Source organism: Leopardus geoffroyi, chromosome E3, assembly GCF_018350155.1.
Source record: "Leopardus geoffroyi isolate Oge1 chromosome E3, O.geoffroyi_Oge1_pat1.0, whole genome shotgun sequence".
Lineage (NCBI taxonomy): Eukaryota > Metazoa > Chordata > Mammalia > Carnivora > Felidae > Leopardus > Leopardus geoffroyi.
In genome coordinates this window covers 25,538,999-25,552,149 of record NC_059340.1, presented here as the reverse complement: position 1 = coordinate 25,552,149, position 13,151 = coordinate 25,538,999, and the positions used below count along the sequence as shown (strand labels likewise).

The following is a 13,151-nucleotide window of genomic DNA, read 5'->3' as shown; positions in this document are numbered from 1 at the left end:
ATCAACAAAATAAAAAAGCAACCTACAGAATGCAAGAATATATTTGCAGACCATATCCAAGAAAGGGTTAATATCCAAACTATAGAAGAAGCTCATAGGAATAGTTTAATCTTAAAAATAAAACTGCCAGTTATGTTACCAGTTAAAAAAAAAATTGGCTTATTCAGCAATCGCAGAGAACCGCCACTCGGGACAAATAAGCTATAGCAAGTCTGGAGAACAAAGGAGAGGAACACTTTTATAGACAAAGGGAGAAGTCAGGAGGGCTATGGTATATTAAAAGTCATTGGAGTAAACTAGGAGATCCAAGTAGAGTGGCTTTTCATTGCTTAAGTTGTGACAGTCTCTCATTGGCTGGGCTGTCATCAGGGAAGAAGAAAGACCTTTCTTCCTCTTGTTGGGGTAGTAAAGCAGTAGCTGAAGTAGTGTCAGTTTACAAGGTATGTCTCCTTCTGGTGGGTCTGCAATAAATGGTACATAGTAGAGCCTCTGAGCTTCCCCCTTCTGGCCCCCTGACTCCATTTTATTTTATTTTTTCTCTAAGTTTTTATTTTCTTTCCATTCGTTTCAAGTATACAATATAGTAATTCAACACTTCCATTTTATTTTTTTTTAATTTTTTTTCAACGTTTATTTATTTTTGGGACAGAGAGAGACAGAGTATGAACGGGGGAGGGGCAGAGAGAGAGGGAGACACAGAATCGGAAACAGGCTCCAGGCTCTGAGCCATCAGCCCAGAGCCTGACGCGGGGCTCGAACTCACGGACCGCGAGATCGTGACCTGGCTGAAGTCGGACGCTTAACAGACTGCGCCACCCAGGCGCCCCTCAACACTTCCATTTTAGGTAAAGTTTCCTTTTATAATTTTCACAAACTCAATAGCAAAGAAACCATATAACATGGTTAAAAAGTGGGCAAGGACACGAATAGACATTTTTCCAAAGAAGAGTACAAAAGGCTAACAGGTATATGAAAAGATGCTCACCATCACTAATTATCAGGGAAATGCAAACCAAAACCACAACGAGCTATTACTTCACACCTGTTTATTAGGATGGTTATTCTCCAAAAGTCAAGAGATAACAAATGTGGGCAAGGATGTGGAGGAAAATCGAACCCTTGAGCACTATTGTCGGGAATATAAATTGGTACAGCCATTATGGAAAACAGTTTGGAGGTTTTAAAAAAATTAAAAATAGAAATATCATAGGATTCACCAATCCCACTTCTGGATATATATCACTATCTCAATGAGACATCTGTACTCCCATGTTCATTGCAATATTATTCAGTCGCCAAGATATGGAAACAACTTAAGAAAAATGGCTTATACGTTTAGTGGAATATTATCCAGCCATAAAAAAGGAAGAAATTCTACCATTTGTGACAACATGAGTGAACCTGGAGGATGTTATGCTGAGTGAAATAAGTCAGACACAAAAAGACAGATATTGTATGATCTCTCTCACATGTGAAACTTCATTTGAAAAAAAAAGTTAAACTTGTAGAGACAGAGTTGAAGGATCTCAGAGGCTGGGGGATAGGCAAAAGGGGAAGATATTGATCAAAATGTACAAACTTTCCATCATAAGATGCACAAGTTCTAGAGACCTCGTGTATAGCACCGAGACTGTAGTTAATAATACCATATTGTATACTTGAAATTTACTAAGAGAACAGATCTCAAGTGTTCTAACAATATCAGAGAAAAGAAAAGTAGGTATGGTGGTGATGGATATGTTAACTACTTTGATTGTGGTTATCATTGCACAATGTATGCATATATCAGCACATCACATTGTACGTCTTCTTAAATACAGAAAATTTTTATTCATCAAAAATAAATAAATAAAAACCAAAATAAAGAGATAAATAAATAAAATTCCAATGTGTGGAAATAACTTCGTATAATGCCTGAAGCATAGTGACAGCCAGCAGAGATACAAGAGGACCTAGGACATAGGTATGCAAATGTTGTTTCAATATGCCTGGAACAAAAAGGTGAGGAGAAAATACAGGCTTATTTTAAGAGATGAAGCTGGAGAAATAACAAAGCCTGTTTCTGCAGGACCTTGCAAACCAGTTAAGAACTTTGTGCTTTTTCCTGAAAGTACGGAGAAGTCATTAAAGAATTTTAAGCAGTCACTGACTGATTGCTGAGCTTTCATTTTTAAAAGATCACTCTGATCGGAGGTGGAGAAGGAATTGATGTGAAATGGAAGTGGGAGGTAGTAAAAGTAAACAGGCCAATTTTAAGGCTGTGCGTGAGATGATGGTGGCCTATGTTAGTTGCATGAGAATGGAAATAGTGGGAAGATTCAGCAATTGTTTCCAGACATAGACCTGAGAGGTCTTGATGATTGGATATTGGGCTTGGGGGAGAGGGAGAGGTCTAATGGATCAGATGCTACAATGGGATTGAGAAGGTCAAGAACAGCTTTCATTGAGCTATGACAAGGTGACCTTGGTGGGAATGATACAAATGAGAGGTGAAGGCCAGAACTCAGATGACCATATGTTGAGGAGAGGGTGGGAAGTGAAGAGTGGAGTCAAGATTATTGACTTGATATCAACTATACTGTTTGTTGCCACCTAACATCCATTCCCACTTTCTTTCTCATAGTGAGATAATTCCTGAGTTTGAGTTGGCTACACGATTTTGTAGAATAAGACTATAAATTACCATGAAATTTTAACTTATGGTCAACAGAATGCAAATGGAAGTGATGTGTGCTATGGGCAACGGCATTAAGAGGAAGTGTATGCTCTCCCCTCCCCATTTTCCTTCCCTGCTGGCTGCCAACAGAGCGGATGTGCTTAGTCATTTTTGACCTTGTAGGTAAGGAATGACAGAGCAACAATACTGAATCCTGGGTACTTGACACCATAGGGTAATCATTCCAGTGTTGAACTTATACCTAGACTGTTACGTGAAAGAGAAATACATATTTTGTTGAAGCCACAGTTATTTACAGCCCCTGTTAGAGCAGCCCAAACTATATCCAAACTTTTACAGAATTTGGTACTAGAAGTGAGTGGCTGGTAGTTTAGAACCCAAAATAAGTGGATATGTTTGGTGGGCAGGCATTAGGTGGAGATGAACAGATATTAAAGCCTGAAAGTTTGGTGACTCTTTTTATGTTGTGACAAAACACTAAGCTATTGTCTACAGTCATTCTCATGGCAGGTCGCATGCCATCAAAACCTGAAACTCAAGGAGAAATTAATAGAAACATTTGGAATATTGGTGTGTGTTGGATACATTTTGCCACTTTCACCAGCAACTTGCCACAAATAGATCTCAGGATAGGGTCAGCCAGCCTGCCAGCATCTATGCAAGGGAATACAGCTCTTCTAAGGGAGCTCTTTCTGCCTGTAGACAACAATCCAGTTTGGTGGAGAGTAGAGTCACTGGTGCCTCCAAGGACTGAAAGAGGCAAAAACTTCTGCACCCCAAACTGAAGCAATTATAAGTGGCTTTCAAGAGATAGCCTGAGCAGGACAGGACACCCAAGCCTTTCTCAGTCATGTCCCCAATACGACTGACTTAGAGCAAATTGGGTAAGTCATCTTTTCAGAAGACCCTGTCCACTTCAAATGTTGAGCACTCTTGGGAGATTCTTTCTGAGAATCAGGACTGGCATTAGTTGAAACTCATTGGTACTGTCATGCCAGTCATTGAAACATTAAAATATTTCCTTATCAGTTGAGGCATACTCACTGACCCCAATATCCCAGACATCCTGGCCTTTCTTCAAGATCTACCCACTCAAGGGTGGTGTCTAACAAATAGGAGCCTCTTGTATCCAATGTTCATGCTGATTAATATCAAATATTTTGGATATCATCATGCCTAGAATGGACTCAGGGGGCCTTACCCCGCACTCAGGGAGGTCAACACCTTTCCCTCTTCTGCCAAGTATCATGAGTTCTCTTCTCCTTATTCAAATGCCACAAACCTTCTTATGAGACAATGTCTAGAGGGCTTTAAATGTGCCAGTTTTTAAAAGAAACCCTGGCATTTTCACGCATTCGGTGTTCAGAGCTCAGTGCACTTGTGACTGATGAGCAATCTCTTTCGTCAGTGCAAGACTTCGTGATAAAATCTTACTTAACTTCTGTGTCTGTTATCTTATATTCTAACACACTTGGCATTATAGTCTGTGATCTATTTCTCCTCACATACTATTAAAAATCAAGATATACTCATTATTTCATTTTACCTCACAGCCCCCAAACCCCACCTTCCACAGGCAAAGGAGATTGTCTTTTAGGCCCAGGAGCTAATGAAAGTGATCCAGGACTTGGTTTGTCCCAAGGCTGGGAAATTCCCTCTTGCCCCAGAGCTAGCACCTAAATTGCAAAAGGTAAACAGTTCTCAGAGGAGACAGAGACAATAGCCCCCCATCCTCTTATATCTGAAGTCCCTTAATAGAGTCTGTTCTTGAAGTTGGTAGATATTTGTGTTCATTTTCTTTCTCTCTAGTAGTCAACTTTTGTTTGCGTTCATAACGAAATTGTTGGCCTTATGGATTCATTCCCAGCACAAAGATGATCTCTCTGAGGCACCTACATACACAATGCCTTTTCTCTCATTTGCCTGAGGTGTTCCCTGTCTGAGCCAAATGTGGAGCTGGTTTCAAATCTTCTCTGTGACTTGGTGTGTCTGGTGCAGACCAAAGAGAAAAACTGCCACTTGGACCTTCAAACTTTCTGACCCCAAGACCCTAGGCCAAACAATTCCCCAACACTTAAATTTTGCAAAGGATGTGCTAGACCAATGGTCCCAACTGGAAAAAGTAAAACAAAAAAAGTTTTTCAACTTTGAAATATTGGCAAAGACCCACTAGTAAAGTGCCTGTTGCATAATCAAAGATCATGAGATTCAAACCCCATCTATGCCTGGCACTAGAAAGTACAAACTCAGAGGAAAGATGTTACAGCAAAGTGACTAAAAACACAGGCTTGGCAGCCAAACAGGTTTGTGTTTAAATCCTCGCCCTGTGACTAAAACCGTATGTCCTTGTGCAAACTACTTATGCCCTAGAACCTTAGTTTTCTTATAAATCAAATGGATATATTAATGGTACCTGTTTCATAGTGTTGTTGAAAAGTTTAAATGAGATAATCAGTGAAAAGGGCTTAGCACCGGACTTGACATCTTGCAAGCACTCAGTAGAAGCTTTTATTATTACTCATAATATTATTGTCAGAATGATATGATTTGTTTCCAATCAACAAACATTTTTGCGCCTCTTCTGGCACATACAAAGTTTTAGAGGCCAAAGACAAAAGAGCACATAATGGAGTGTTTTTGTTTTTGTTTTTGTTTTTGTTCTTTGGCTTTTTTTAGCAAAAGATAGTCACAAAGTGCTGAAGGGTAGGAAGTGGGGGTATAAAAGGAAATAAGTTTGCATTTGGATAATGGAATTTAGAAACCTTGGTACATGATATAGTATCTAGTGGATCCTGAGGAATGGGTAGGATTTCAACAAAATGATACAGGAAAAGGAGCTCCAGATAGAGGCAACCGTATGAGTAGACAAAGCAGTAAACACTATGAGGAGTATTCAGCAATGGATTGGCTGGATACGGGGTTGCACTCAAGAGTACTGAGTTATGAGGAGAAAAAGACAAGAAGCTGTCAAAGTTGGAAAGGCTCAGAAGACTGAGGTAAGGAGTTTGGAAGTGATTTGATGGACTGTGTTGAGCCACTGAAAGTTTTTGAGTGACCTGTGCACAGCTGCTGCATGAGTTACACAGGGATATTATAGACAGGGAATGAGAATTACTCCCACAGCCACAGGAATAAAATGACATCACAGATATTTTCATCATTAGCCGTGCAAATCACAAACTTAAGGAAGCTTGCAAAGAGCCAGACCCATGGCCTAGCCCCAGAATTCAACAAAAGGTGGTTGACAAGAAAATAGAAAACTAAACTGGCAGAGGGGATAGTTGTTCTTGCTGTTACTGCTCAAGTGAAGGAGAAGGGGTAGGGCTATATCCCCTTGCCCACCCCCACTTCTCACTGCTGTAATGAGAGCTTCTAAAATGGTCCGGACAGAGTAAAGATATTGTGGGCTGCCCAAGGCAAGAGAAGAAAGGTGAAAGAGATGGAAGGAGGAGGGAGTTTGTAAAGGGAGAAATAAGGGAAGTCGGGAAAGAAGGGAAGGAGAGCTGAGGGGCAGGAGTGAGGGAGGGAAGAAAGGAAAAAGGAAGGGAGGGGTCCTTCTTTCCTTGATCATCAAGGAAGAGAAGGACAGAAACCTTTCAATTTGGCACAGAGAGGAAACCTCAGTTACAATAGAAATGCTTTTAAGGTTCCAGATATCTTCATTGGTGCCTTCACTAAGCAGTATTGGAAAATAAATAATTTCCTGATCAAAAGTTGCCCCACTGAAAAATAAATTGCAATGGACGATTTAATAAGGTATGTTTGGCAGCAGGAATAGAGGCAGACTGGGGGAGGAGGAAGGCACTTTTTCTCTACTAGTAGGACGGTGCCTTGAGAAGTCAGCCATCTTTCCAGAAGACCCTGGCCACTTCAAATGTTGAGCACTCTTGGGAGATTCTTTCTGAGAATCAGGACTGGCATTAGTTGAAACTCATTGGTACTGTCATGCCAGTCATTGAAACATTAAAATATTTCCTTATCAATTGAGGCATACTCACTGACCCCAATATCCCAGACATCCTGGCCTTTCTTCAAGATCTACCCACTCAAGGGTGGTGTCTAACAGATAGGAGCCTCTTGTATCCAATGTTCATGCTGATTAATATCAAATATTTTGGATATCATCATGCCTAGAATGGACTCAGGAGGCCTTACCCCGCACTCAGAGAGGTCAACGCCAATGGAGAAGAAGACAAATGGAGCTTGAAAGGATGACTCATCTCTCCCAGAAGGTGGCCAGCATCCTCTCTGACACATGGGCCCTCAGCCATGGGGAACAACTGATGGTATTCCTGCCCCCAGCACCAGAAACTTACTGTAGCTGGCTGGCCTGTATGCAATTGGATAAGACATGGGAGAGAGACTCCTGGGTCAGAGGCTCCTATGGGATTCCACTCTCAATCATTCACTGAATGGAGAGATGGTAAAAGGATGTCCATCCTATGTCCAAAGTCTTCCTATAGTTTGGGGGTCTATAAACAGGCCTAAGTTTGACTCTCAGCTCCACCAGCTACCACTTTTGTAATATAATCCCTCTCTGAGCTTCAGTTTCCTTGTTTGTGCAATGGGCACAGTAATAGTTTCAGACTTACAGTGTTTTTGTGAAAATGAAAAGCAAATAATCCAGAGAAAGTGCTTAGCTACCTTGTAGGCCATTTATCACCGCCAGGAAGTCTAAGCCTCTGAGCAGGAAAACCTTGCCTGATCTAGGTAGGTCTCAGCTTCCCCATCCATAAAAAGATGGTCCATAAAGGACCATCTCTAAGGACCCTCTATACCCAGTATTGGAGAGTCCTCGAGGGTCACACTAAATGAGCTCGGGATCAGATTTTGGATACTGTTAGGATAGAGCTACTCCTTGTGGGCATCCCATCCATGCCTTTGAGGCTCACTTCCACAACATAAATACCCCCAGCAGGGAATGCTTCAGTCATGAGCCACTTCCCGGTAGTGAGAACAAAAGGATATTGGAAAGGAGCCAACCCCTAATATCAGTCCCTTTTGTCTGCTATGGTACATGACAGCTGTCTTCCCACGAATACAGGCATACATTTCTTTTCTTTTCTTTTCTTTTCTTTTTTCTTTTCTTTTCTTTTCTTTTCTTTTCTTTTTGGGGGTGGGGGGATTGGGAGACTCCTATGAAAGTCAAAGAAAGGACTCCTTCCCTGGTGTTTTCCCATAAATTTTTTTTTGCCATTGTAAGTTGTCACAAATGGCTTAGTCTATTGCATTTGCCTACTAACAGGGACTCTAATTAAGGAAAACCCTAAAAAGTATTCAAAGAGCAGATGTCCCTAAGAACGCCAGGTGTGGGAGGCACAAAGAAGAAAAGACAGGAAGTAAATCATACTCTCATGCCTACTCAGACTCTCAAAGTGTTCCCAGGTTCCAATGCACTGAGTTACGCTAAGGGAAAAGTGATCCATGTCTTAGAAAGGAGATGGACCACTATGTTCATTCATTCTTCTCCCAAGTTCAGTGAACATGTTTATGACCATTACTTTCAACTCTTTATCAGGTAGTTTATTTATCTCCATCTCAGTAAAGTCTGAGGTGTTCTCTTGTTCTTTTCTTTGGAACATATTCCTCTGTCCCCTCATTTGCTTGACTCTCTGTGCTTATTTCTACGTATTAGGTAAAGCAGCTACTCTCCCAGTCTTGAAGGAGTGGCTATGTAGGAGATGAAAGTTGTCATGCATCCTTGCCCTGGCTTTTGCTTATTTCTTGGACCTCTATAATTGCCCACGTAGCCTGATTTGCTCTTGACCGATCCCAGTTGTTGAGGGTGTGCCAAAACCTGTTACTGTTCCAAATGGACAGATCTCAGAGATGATCTAGTTTTAGGCTAATTGTAAGCCAGATCCTCAGGCAGCAGCTTTTAAAGCATGTGAATATATACAGTCTTGCGGGTCCACAATTGTAAACCCTGCTGACTTCCATAACAGGAGATCTGGGGGTGTCCCCTAAACAACAGTAGCAAATATTGCGACTTTATACCTTATATAAGCTCCTTTCTGGGACATACCACCGAACTGTGGCAAGGCAAAGGGAGGATGTTAATATGGCATCTTTCCGCTTATGTTCTCTGGGAACTCCTCTGTAGCCTCTGGACTAGTGGCAAACCTGAAGCCTGCCCCTCATGCTGAAGCTCCAGGGCAAGAAAATAGGCCTTTTCCACAAAGACTGGGAGTGTGTTTGTGCAGTGCCTTGGCGTGATAGCCCGTCAAGCACTATCTCTCCAATTGTTTTAGACCCATGGGGCCCAAGAATTCAATCCTCCCTGGCCACCAAAGCTGGGTGCCCAAGGGGCTGGCTGTGGAAGAAGAGGCCATGGCTGTGGCCATGGGGACAGGGTGCTCATACGTGGCTGGTATGGCCAGCTGCAGCTGGGGTGTGTTACGTAGTGCACTCCCATGGAGCTAGTAGGCTGGGTGTGTGAGGGTTGCAAACATGGTGTCTAGAAGCACTGGCACCCACAAGGCAGAAGGAGAATGCAAAAAGAGTGCCTGCCAGTGTCTCCATCCCTACAGTAAGTCTCTACAAGTTTCTGCCTCTCTGGCAGAAGCTTTAAGATTAACAAATGAGTCTCCTTTGCTGGCTGGGCACCTTTCAAATTGCTGCTTTGGGGTTGAGTCCTGGGTGAGTTTGGGCCTATAGGTGAACCTGGTAAGAGCAGGTTTTCTTTTCCCTATAGCTATATGGTTCTTCAGGAAGTAAGTCCTATTTTTTCCAAAGTCAGCTGTTTGGAGGCTCATCTTGGTGGTGTAGTTCCCAAGAACTGGGGTGCCTGATGTAGGTCACAAACCTCTGACTCCTCATGGACAACCTCTATATTATGAGATCCTCCTGACCGTGGGTCACCACACCTGTGGTGGGGTTTCTTGTGAGATTGTGTCTATGCCTCTCCTACCTGTTTCCATATGGCCCTTTTATCCTCTGTTGTAGAGACACTGTTCAGCTATCTTTCAGGTCCTTTTCAGAGGGTATTGCACCATATGTAGCTCTTGAATTGTTGTGTTCATGGGAGGAGATGAGTTCAGGATCCTCCCGTGCTGCTAGCTTGACCCCAGCTACACAGTCCATACTCTAAACCACATGTGAAATAATATGTTTTTAAAACCACTATATAAATAACAACAATATTTTTCTTCTTAACATTTACTCTGCAATGTTACCAAAAGTCTAGAGAAGGAAAATCACTGAGCTAGAAGCTGGTGTTATAAAGATGAATGAGACAAAGTTCTTACCCTCAGATGGGGCTGAAACATCCCTATGGGAGATGAGATCAATGAAGGAACAATTTAATGGAATCAGGAAGGTCCTAGATAAATTGCCAAAAAATTCAGCTAACTCCCTTCAGCTGAAAAGACACTCCCTTCAGCTAAAGAATCAGGAAAGAATTCTGCAAGAAGGTAGCACAACATTCACATTCCCACTGCAAAGAAGCCATTCTGGGGGAGTATACCTTTGTTGTCATTGTATTGCTTCTCCTCAAAAATATTTTAGGATAATACTTGGGGAAAGGGTCACCAAGAAAAGCATACTCATTACCCTAAACTTTCTTACCCTAAATTAAACTAAACTCTCATTACCCTAAATGTACTTTTTTATTCAAAAGTATATTCCCCAGTATGAGATTTCAATATCCCACTTTCAATCATGGATAGTACAACTAAACAGAAGATCAACAAGGAAATAGGAGAGTTGAACAACATTATAAAACGACTATGTTGATTCAAAGTGAACAAAACTTTCAAAAAATTTTAGGGAGACTGAGAATAAACTGAGGGTTGATGGGGGGTGGAAGGGTGGGGAGAGTGGGTGATGGGCATTGAGGAGGGCACCTGTTGGGATGAGCACTGGGTGTTGTATGGAAACCAATTTGACAATAAATTTCATATCAAAAAAAAAATTTAGGGAGAATGGAGAAGACGTTCATTTGATCCCAAGATAGCTGCCCAGGATACACAATCTTCACAAAGAAGAAACTTCTCTGAGAGAGGAACAGTCAGTGCAGGGTTACATATATTTTTTCACAGAAAGTGTTATAAATCATCATGACATTCCAGAAAGTTACAGACTTTATCTTATGTTTTAGTATCTGCAAGACTGTATGACTTTAATCATAGGGAAAACAGGGAAGTGTTTTTCTTTATGTTTGGAATGTTCCTTTTTTGGCTATTTATCTTTATTTTTATTTTTGAAGCTTTCAATTTTTTATTTTTTAAGATGAAATTCACAGCGCTTAAAATCCATCATTCTGACCACTTTAAAGTGGACAACTCGGTGTCTTTTAATATAGTCCTGATGTTGCACAACTATCACCACTAATTCTAAAATATTATTATTATCCTGAGAAGAAAGCCCATATCTCAATTCCTCCCTCCTCCATTCCTTGGCAACCAAAAATCTACTTATGTCTCTTGGATTTTCCTGTTCTGAAGATTTCATATAAATGGAATCATACAATATGTGGACTTTGGCTTCTTTCACTTAGCACAATGTTCTTGAAATTCATCCACACATGTAACAGTACTGCATGCCTTTTTATGGCTAGGCAATATCCCACTGTGTGGTTATACCACTTTGATGCATCTGGTCATTGGTTGACAAACATTTGGATTGTTTCCACATTGTAGGAGTTATGAATAATGCTACTATGAACATTTCTATACAAGTTTTCATGGGAATATATGTTTTCAATTCTCTTGGGTATGTGTCGAGGAGTGAAATTGCTGTGCCATATGGCAACTCCATTTTTAACTTATTGAGAAATTTCCAGGATGTTTTCCAAAGTAGCTGTACCATTTTACATCCCCAACAGCAGTGTTTGAAGGTTCTGATTTCTCCACGTCTTTGTCAATGTTTCTTTTTTCCTCCAAGATTTTATTTAAATTCAACTTAATTAACATATAGTGTAGTATTGGTTTTAGGAGTAAAAGTTAGTGATTCATCACTTACTTATAATATTCAGTTGTCATCACAAGTGATGTCCATCACCCATTAAGCCCATCCCCCCAACCACCTCCCCTCCAACAACCCTCAGTTTGTTCTGTATAGTTAAGGTCCTCTCAGGGTTTGCCTCCCTTGCTGTTTTTACCTTATTTTATTTCTCCTGCCCTTTCCCTATGTTCACCTGTTTTGGTTCCTAAATTCACATATGGTGAAATCATATGATATTTGTCTTTATTTGACTGACGTATTTCACTTAGCATAATAAACTCTAGTTCCATCCACATCATTGCAAATGGCAAGATTTCACTCTTTTTGATGTCTGAGTAATATTCCATAATATACATATATAGATACCACATCTTCTTTATCCATTCATCATTCAATGGACATTTGGGATCCTTCCATAATTTGGCTGCTGTAGGCAATGCTGCTATAAACATCGGGGTGCATGTATCCCTCTGAATTGGTATTTTTGTATTCTTTGGATAAATACCTAGCACTGCAATTGCTGGATGATAGAGTAGTTCTATTTTTAACGTTTTAAAACTATTAATTTTGAGAGAGAGAGCATGCATGTTAGTGGGGGAGGGGCAGAGAGAGAGGGAGGGAGAGAGAATCTCAAGCAGGATCTGTGCTGTCAGCATGGAACCCAATGCAGGGCTTGATCTCATAAACATGAGATCAAGACCTGAGCTGAAATCAAGAGTTGAATGTTTAACTGAATGAGCCCCCCAGGTGATCTTATTTAAACTTTTTGAGAAACCTCCATACTGTTTTCAAGAATGGCTGTAGCAGTTTGCACTCCCACCAACAGGGCAAGAGGTTCTCCACATCCTCACCAACACTCGTTGCTTCTTGTGTTATGGGAAACATCAATTTTGAACATTGATTTTTTTTTTAATTGTGCTTAAGATATTTCAATGTGAGGGGCGCCTGGGTGGCTCAGTCTGTTGAGTGTCCAACTTCGGCTCAGGTCATGATGTCACAGCTCGTGGGTTTGAGCCCCGTGTCGGGCTCTGTGCTGACAGCTCAGAGCCTGGCGCCTGCTTTGGATTCTGTGTCTCCCTCTCTCTCTGCCTCTAACCCACTCACATTCTGTCCCTGTCTCTCTCAAAAATAAATAAACATTAAAAAACAGAAATAAGATATTTCAATGTGAGAAGCAAAAGACAAAGGTGGAAGATGTGACCAAGGCCAACACCAGCACACCAGATCTTTTTCCAAAACCAATAGGTCTATAATAGGGTATGTAAGCATTAGTACAAGAGAGACATTGTCACCATCAGTTACTCCCAGAAGTATTCTAGTTCTCCAAGCCTGTGAAGTCAAGGGAAGCTTCTGCTTGACCCAATCATAGAACAACTTGGGGCAGACAGATGTATCCCGCATGTACCAGTCACATAATAGGCCCCAAATATGTGTTAAATACTAATACTAATACTAATACTAATACTAATACTAATACTAATACTAATACTAATACTAGAAGTCTAATACTAAGACTTCTAGACAGTCTGAA

General features: G+C 41.0%; 1 long non-coding RNA gene across 1 annotated transcript in view; it reads left to right on the top strand.

The window, feature by feature from the left end:
- Nucleotides 1–13,151, top strand: part of LOC123588972 — a 23,611-nt gene extending 10,460 nt beyond the window's left edge. Inside the window, exon 3 of the long non-coding RNA XR_006708104.1 lies at nt 13,142–13,151. This is a non-coding gene — a long non-coding RNA (uncharacterized LOC123588972). The remainder of the gene's footprint in view (nt 1–13,141) is intronic.